The following is a 7860-nucleotide window of genomic DNA, read 5'->3' on the forward strand; positions in this document are numbered from 1 at the left end:
AGTACATCATGAGACACGCTGGGCTGGAAGAAGCACAAGCTGGAATCAAGATTGCCGGGAGAAATATCAATAACCTCAGATATGCAGATGACACCACCCTTAAGGCAGAAAGTAAAGAGGAACTAAAAACCCTCTTGATGAAAGTGGAGGAGGAGAGTGAGAAAGTTGGCTTAAAGCCCAACATTCAGAAAACTAAGATCATGGCATCTGGTCCCATCACTTCATGGCAAATAGATGGGGAAACAGTGGAAACAGTGTCACACTTTATTTTTGGGGGCTCCAAAATCACTGCAGAAGGTGATTGCAGCCATTAAAAGATGCTTACTCCTTGGAAGGAAAGTTATGACCAAGCCAGACAGCATATTAAAAAGAAGAGACATTACTTTCCAACAAAGGTCTGTCTAGTCAAGGCTATGGCTTTTCCAGTGGTCATGTATGGATGTGAGAGTTGGACTGTGAAGAAGGCTGAGCGCCGAAGAATTGCTGCATTTAAACTGTAGTGTTGGAGAAGACTCTTGAGAGTCCCTTGGACTGCAAGGAGATCCAACCAGTCCATCCTAAAGGAAATCAGTCCTGGGTGTTCATTGGAAGGACTGATGCTGAAGCTGAAACTCCAATACTTTGGCCACCTCATTCGAAGAGCTGACTCACTGGAAAAGACCCTGATGCTGGGAGGGATTGGGGGCAGGAGAAGGCGATGACAGAGGATGAGATGGCTGGATGGCATCACTGACTCAATGGACATGAGTTTGAGTAAACTCCGGGAGTTGGTGATGGACAGGGAGGCCTGGCGTGCTGTGATTCATGGAGTCGCAAAGGGTCGCACACAACTGAGCGACTAAACTGAACAGATGGATGAAAGAGTGATCATGTTATCTCCTCTGGTTCAACACAGGGCACTCTGAATTTCCTGATCCCTGCCACCCTGAAAGGGTTGGAAATCCTTTCCACGTATTTCCGTGATACCCCCTACTTCTCCTAGCATAATACTTATCACTTTATTATAATTTTTATTCCCTTATCAACTTCCCAACTGCTATGGGGCCTACAATACCTATTTACCTATATAATCCCAGAGCCTGGCATAGAGTCTAGAACTCATTAAAAATGTGTCAGGAAGATGAAGGGATGAATGGATGACTGGATGGGGAAAGACAGTCATGGAGTCACTCTGTCTTTCAGGAAATCCCTCTTGGGACTAACCACAATCTGCTAGATGGGCAAATGAATGGATGAATGAGTACACAGTTACCTGGGAAAGGTCAGAGATGACTGTTGGAGAAAACTCCAGTCATTTACAGAATATGATGACTTTAGTTCTGCATAGTACTTACTTGATCTTTGATCTTGGAAGAGACCTCTTGACGTCCTTTTTATTTTGTTTCTTCACCTATAAAATAGATAATGCACTTCTTAGTCTGTCATTTAGATCTCTTTAATGTTCCCATTAATTATATCCTTCTGTGACACTTTGCTCCAAAGTGTCTGGGGCCTAGAAAAATGCCACAGGACTAAAGACTCCAGAAATAGAAAAGAAGACAGAGACATAGACAGGAAGGTGCAAGAAGAGAATAATTTTATGACAATGAAGTGGGGCTCAGTTCAGTTGCTCAGTCATGTCCCACTCTTTGCAACCCCATGGACTGCAGCAGACAAGGCTTCCCTGTGCATCACCAACCCCCGGAACTTACTCAAATTCATGTCCATTGAGTTGGTGATGCCATGCAACCATCTCATCCTGTCGTCCCCTACTCCTCCCACCTTCAATCTTTCCCAACATCAGGGTCTTTTCAAATGAGTCAGTTCTTCACATCAGGTGGCCAAAGTATCGGAGTTTCAGCTTCAGCATCAGTCCTTCCAATGAATATTCAAGACTGATTTCCTTTAGGAGGGACTGGTTGGATCTCCTTGCAGTCCAAGGGACTCTCAAGAGTCTTCTCCAACACCACAGTTCAAAAGCATCAATTCTTTGGTGCTCAGTTTTCTTTATAGTCCAACTCTCACATCCATACATGACCACTGGGAAAACCAAAGCTTTGACTAGATGGACCTTTGTTGGCAAAGTAATGTCTCTGCTTTTTAATATGCTGTCTAGGTTGGTCATAATCTTTCTTCCAAGGAGCAAGCATCTTTTAATTTCATGGCTGCAGTCACCATTTGCAGTGATTTTGGAGCCCCCAAAAATAAAGTCTCTGTTTCCTTTGTTTCCCCATCTATTTGCCATGAAGTGATGGGACCAGATGCCATGATCTTAGTTTTCTGAATGTTGAGTTTTAAGCTAACTCCTCTTTCACTTTCATCAAGAGGCTCTTTAGTTCTTCTTCGCTTTCTGCCATAAATAAGGGTGGTGTCATCTGCATATCTGAAGTTATTGATATTTCTCCTGGCAATCTGTGATTCCAGCTTGTGCTTCATGCAGTCCAGCATTTCTCATGATGTACTCTGCATATAAGCAAAATAAGCACGGTGACAATATACAGCCTTGATGTACTCCTTTTCCTATTTGGAACCAGTCTGTTGTTCCATGTCCAATTCTAACTATTGCTTCCTGACTTGCATACAGATTTCTCAGGAGGCAGGTAAGGTAGTCTGGTATTCCCATCTCTTGAAGAATTTTCCACAATCTGTTGTGATCCACACAGTCAAAGGCTTTGGCATAGTCAATGAAGCAGAAGTAGATGTTTTTCTGGAACTCTCTTCCTTTTTCGATGATCCACCGGATGTTGACAATTTGATCTCCGGTTCCTCTGCCTTTTCTAGATCCAGCTTGAAGATATGGAAGTTCATGGTTCACGTACTGTTCAAGCCTGGCTCGGAGAATTTTGAGCATTACTTTACTTGCATGTTGGAAAAGGCAAAGGCAACCCACTCCAGTATTCTTGTCTGGATAATCCCATGGACTGAGGAGCCTGGTAGGCTGCAGTCCCTGGGGTCGCGAACAGTTGGACACGACTGAGTGACTTCACTTTCACTTTCCACTTTGATGCATTGGAGAAGGAAATGGCAACCCACTCCAGTGTTCTTGCCTGGAGAATTCCAAGGACCGCGGAGCCTGGTGGACTGCCATCTCTGGGGTTGCACAGAGTCGGACACGACTGAAGCGACTTAGCAGCAGCAGCTTGCCAGCGTGTGAGATGAGTGCAGTTGTGTGGGAGTTTGAACATTCTTTGGGATTGCAATGAAAACTGACCATTTCTAGTCCTGTGGCCACTGCTGAGTTTTCCAAATTTGCTGGCACATTGAGTGCAGCACTTTCACAGCATCATCTCTTAGGATTTGAAATAGCTCAGCTGGAATTCCATCACCTCCATTAGCTTTGTTTGTAGTGATGCTTCCTAAGACCCACTTGACTTCGAATTCCAGGATTTCCGGTTCTAGGTGAGTGATGACACCATCGTGGTTATCTGGGTCATGAAAGATCTCTTTTGTACAGTTCTTCTGTGTATTCTTGCCACCTCTTCTTAATATCTTCTGCTTCTGCCAGGTCCATTCCATTTCTGTCCTTTATTGTGCCCATCTTTGCATGAAATGTTCCCTTGGTATCTCGAATTTTCTTGAATAGATCTCTAGTCGTTCCCATTCTATTGTTTTCCTCTATTTCTTTGCATTGATCACTAAGGAAGGCTTTCTTATCTCTCCTTGCTATTGTTTGGAACTCTGCATTCAAATTGGTGTATCTTTCCTTTTCTCCTTTGCCTTTCACTTCTTTTCTTTTCTCAGCTTTTTTTAAGGCCTCCTCAGACAACCATTTTGCCTTTTTGCATTTCTTTTTCTTGGAGATGGCCTTGATCACTGCCTTCTATACAATGTCACAAACTTCTGTCCATAGTTCTTCAGGCACTCTATCAGATCTAATCCCTTGAATCTACTTGTCATTTCCACTGTATAATCATAAGGGATTTGATTTAGGTCATACCTGAATGGTCTAGTGGTTTTCCTTCCTTTCTTCAATTTAAGTCTGAATTTAGCAATAAGAAATTCATGATCTGAGCCACAGCAGCTTCCTGTCTTGTTTTTGCTGACTGTATAGAGCTTCTCCATCTTTGGTTGCAAAGAATATAATCAATCTGATTTTGGTATTGACTATCTGGTGATGTCCATGTGTAGAGTTGTCTCTTGTGCTGTTGGAAGAGGGTGTTTGCTATGACTAATGCGTTCTCTTCACAAAACTCTATTAGCCTTTGCCCTGCTTCATTCTGTACTCCAAGGCCAAATTTGCCTGTTACTCCAGGTATTTCTTGACATCCTACTTTTGCATTCCAGTCCCCTATAATGAAAAGGACATCTTTTGGGAGTGTTAGTTCTGGGCCTTGTAGGTCTTCATAAGAACCATTTAACTTCAGCTTCTTCAGCATTACTGGTCAGGGCATAGTCTTGGAACACTGTGATATTGAATGGTTTGCCTTGGAAATGAACAGAGATCATTCTGTCGTTTTTGAGATTGTATCCAAGTACTGCATTTTCGACTCTTTTGTTGACTATGACAGCTACTCCATTTCTTCTAAGGGATTCTTGCCCACAGTAGTAGATATAATGGTCATCTGGGTTAAATTCACCCATTCCAGTCCATTTTAGTTCGCTGATTCCTAAAATAGTAATGCTCACTCTTGCCATCTCCTGTTTGACCACTTCCAATTTGACTTGATTCATGGACCTAACATTGCAGGTTCCTATGCAATACTGTTCTTTACAGCATCGGACTTTAATTCCATCACCAGTCACATCCACAACTGGGTGTTGTTTCTGCTTTGGCTCCATCTCTCATCCTTTGTGGAGTTATTTCTCCACTGATCTCCAGTAACATATTGGGCACCTACCTACCTGTGGAGTTCATCTTTCAGTGTCATATCTTTTTGCCTTTTCATACTGTTCATGGGGTTCTCAAAGCAAGAACACTGAAGTGGTTTGCCATTCCCTTCTCCAGTGGATCATGTTTTGTCAGAACTCTCCACCATGACCCGTCCGTCTTGGGTGGCCCTACACGGCATGGCTCATAGTTTCATTGAGTTACACAAGGCTGTGGTCCATGTGATCAGATTGGTTAGTTTTCTCTGGGGCTAGATAGATTAAATAGGAAGTGCGAATCACAAATTAGAAAGGAAACGATCATTTATACAACCATTTACACAAAATAAACTTATGCATGACAAAAGCAGCAAAGACAAAACTTAAAGACACAATCTGGGAAAAGATATTCCCTAAGTATCCTGGAAATTACAGTTTCCTATGAGGAATACCAGATGAGAAGGTGTAGATTTATGACTAATGTGTTAGGAAGGGCACATAACCCTAAGGTTACATTGTCTAGGAAGTAATCCCTAAGAAAAGTATGACATTTACCTGTGTGATGGAAAAAAGAAAGACCAAGTTCCAGACTTACAGGCTGCCTACCTGTTAGCTTCAGCCACCTCTCGTCTCTATCTCAAACGTGAAGCAGCTAATCTCAATCTGATGGTAGTGTCTCCCAGTTCCAAAATACACACATACACAGACTAATGCTTCTCATCTGCATACATTTGCTTTTTTTCCATCCCTCTGGCCTATCACACTTTTGCCCCTCTTCTTTGCCTGACTCATACAAAAAGCTTCCCTGTATATCCTCCTCCTTTGGTTGACCCTTATCTGTGCTACCATCTTACCCCACCTCTTAATGGAGGCACTGTGCCACACTATATTACAGTGGCCTGCTTACCTATCTGTTTCCCACTCCTCACAGCCCAACCTCAGGCTGGGAGCCTCTCATGGCCAGGCCTGGGTCCTAACCATATCTCTATCACCCATGCCTCATACAGAGTCTGGGCCACTGAAGAGGCTCAACTGAGTGCTTACTGAACCAAACAGAACCATGAACACAATGCTATGGAGTTCTCCATTCTGTCTGCAAAGAAAGGAGGAGGATCGGGAAAGGTTTCACAGAGCAGGTGACATTAGAGCTGGGTCTTGAAACTCAACAAGTTATTAAAAGATAAACATGAAGCTACAGAGGCATCTGACTGGATTGCTTCACATAGATGAAAAAACTGCATCTAACATTTCCATAGTAAGTACTTAATTTGCTCAGGGATTTCAAGGGCTTCCCTTGAGCTCAGTTGGTAAAGAATCTGCCTACAAAGCAGGAGTCCTAGGTTCAATCTCTACGTTGGGAAGATCCCCTGGAGAAGGAAATGGCAACCTACTCCAGTATTCTTGCCTGGAGAATCTCAAGGACAGAGGAGCCTGGCAGACTACAGTCCATGGGGTCGCAAGAGTCTATCACGACTTAGTTACTAAACCACCACGAGGAATTTCATAGGGATCAAAAACAAAAAAATGAGGCAATGTAGTAGCTAATAGTGTATTGGATCCTGTTACATGGTAACTCAGGGAACAGGTCTTTTCTGATCCCCTAGTATCTCTTAGTACAGCTGCAAGCAAGGTTGGTGCTCAATAAATATTGTGTAAAAATTTAATAAAAATTTAGAGTATTATTACATCCTAAAACTGTCGATGGGCATGAGTTTGAGTAAACTCCGGGAGTTGGTGATGGACAGGAAGGCCTGGCGTGCTGCGATTCATGGGGTCACAAAGAGTCGGACATGACTGAGCGACTGAACTGAACTGAACTGAAAACTGTAAAGGCAGAGAGGCAAAGGTGATATAGGCTGGGACCTGGGACCCTTTACTAGAGTGCTAGTACCTGGACAAACACCTCTTTGCACAGCAAAAAAATATTAATACAAATAAACTAGAAGGGACTAAAAATAACTGCATGCATGCACACGTGGGGCAAATTATGAACAATAACACATAAAAAGGCCAAAATCCAACTGCCACTTCTGAGGTGCCAGGAGCAAAAGTAGGATGCTGTGCATGATCCCTGCACACAGCACCACAAAAGGTGTGGGCAGACCACAGTAAGCCACTCCTCACACATTTGGCTCCCTACCCTCACCCCATTTAAGGGACAGGGTCACTCGCCACCCCCACACACAACTGTTTCTTGCTTTGCTCTCTGCTGCTGCAAGAGGAAAGTGAAAGTCACACAGTCGTGTCCACCTCTTTGCGACCCCATGGACTACACAATCCGTGGAATTCTCCAGGCCAGAATACTGGAGTGGGTAGCCTTTCCCTTCTCCAGGGGATCTTCCCCACCCAGGAATCGAACAGGGGTGTCCTGCAATGCAGGAGGATTCTTTACCAACTGAGTTATCAGGGAAGCCTACTGCAAGTGGAGTCCCAGTAAAATATTGCCTGAATTCCTTGCTGGCCTCTTATCAATTTCTACTGATTAAAGAGTCCAAGGACCCCAGGTGGTAACAAAGGGAGCATGGCACGGGTTTGATGACACCTGACTGCTAAACTAGGTTCTGATCCATGCTATCTGGCCTTGGTTAAGTTCCTTAGTTTCCTCATCTAACTGTTCCGTCAGGGTACTAAATGAGGATGGATATATAGGCACTTAAGACCGAAGACAGCGCCTGGTAGGCAACAGGCACTCTGAGTTCTCTGTATCACGAAAATAAGATGACAGTCCCCAGAAAACCAGAAGTGCAGCAACAAGGCTAAAAAAGATAAGGACGAGCTCCTACTCCCATTCTTGGGAAACACTACATGTGGGGCGGCGGAGACTCTAACCCCTCCCGCAAACTAAGTTTCCAGCCGCACCTGCCTCCGGCGTCGCTTCCGCCTCCGAGAGGTCCGCGGGGGCGACGTCCCGGTCGGGCGGGATGCGCGCCTCTGAGCCTCTCGGGAATCTCGGAGCCGCTCCACCGTGGCGCCTGCCACTACCCGCTCCACCTCTTAATAACCGCGACGCGGCGGCTAGCCGAGAAGACGGCAACCGAAAGCTGGAGCTTCTAATTACTACAAGTCCCGGCAAGC

The 7860-nt window shown here is 44.4% G+C and overlaps 1 protein-coding gene across 6 annotated transcripts in view; it reads right to left on the reverse strand.

The window, feature by feature from the left end:
* Positions 1–7833, reverse strand: part of XRRA1 (X-ray radiation resistance associated 1) — a 69030-nt gene extending 61197 nt beyond the window's left edge. For all 6 annotated transcript variants that reach the window (XM_061150234.1, XM_061150282.1, XM_061150249.1 and 3 more), the window contains exons 1-2: positions 7645–7833; positions 1335–1390 (exon numbers count right to left, since the gene is read on the reverse strand). The gene's annotated coding sequence lies outside the window, so the exon portion shown is untranslated. The remainder of the gene's footprint in view (positions 1–1334; positions 1391–7644) is intronic.
* Positions 7834–7860: the final 27 nt, after the last annotated feature.

The sequence above is a fragment of the Dama dama genome, chromosome 1 (genome assembly GCF_033118175.1).
Source record: "Dama dama isolate Ldn47 chromosome 1, ASM3311817v1, whole genome shotgun sequence".
NCBI classification, from domain to species: Eukaryota; Metazoa; Chordata; class Mammalia; order Artiodactyla; family Cervidae; genus Dama; species Dama dama.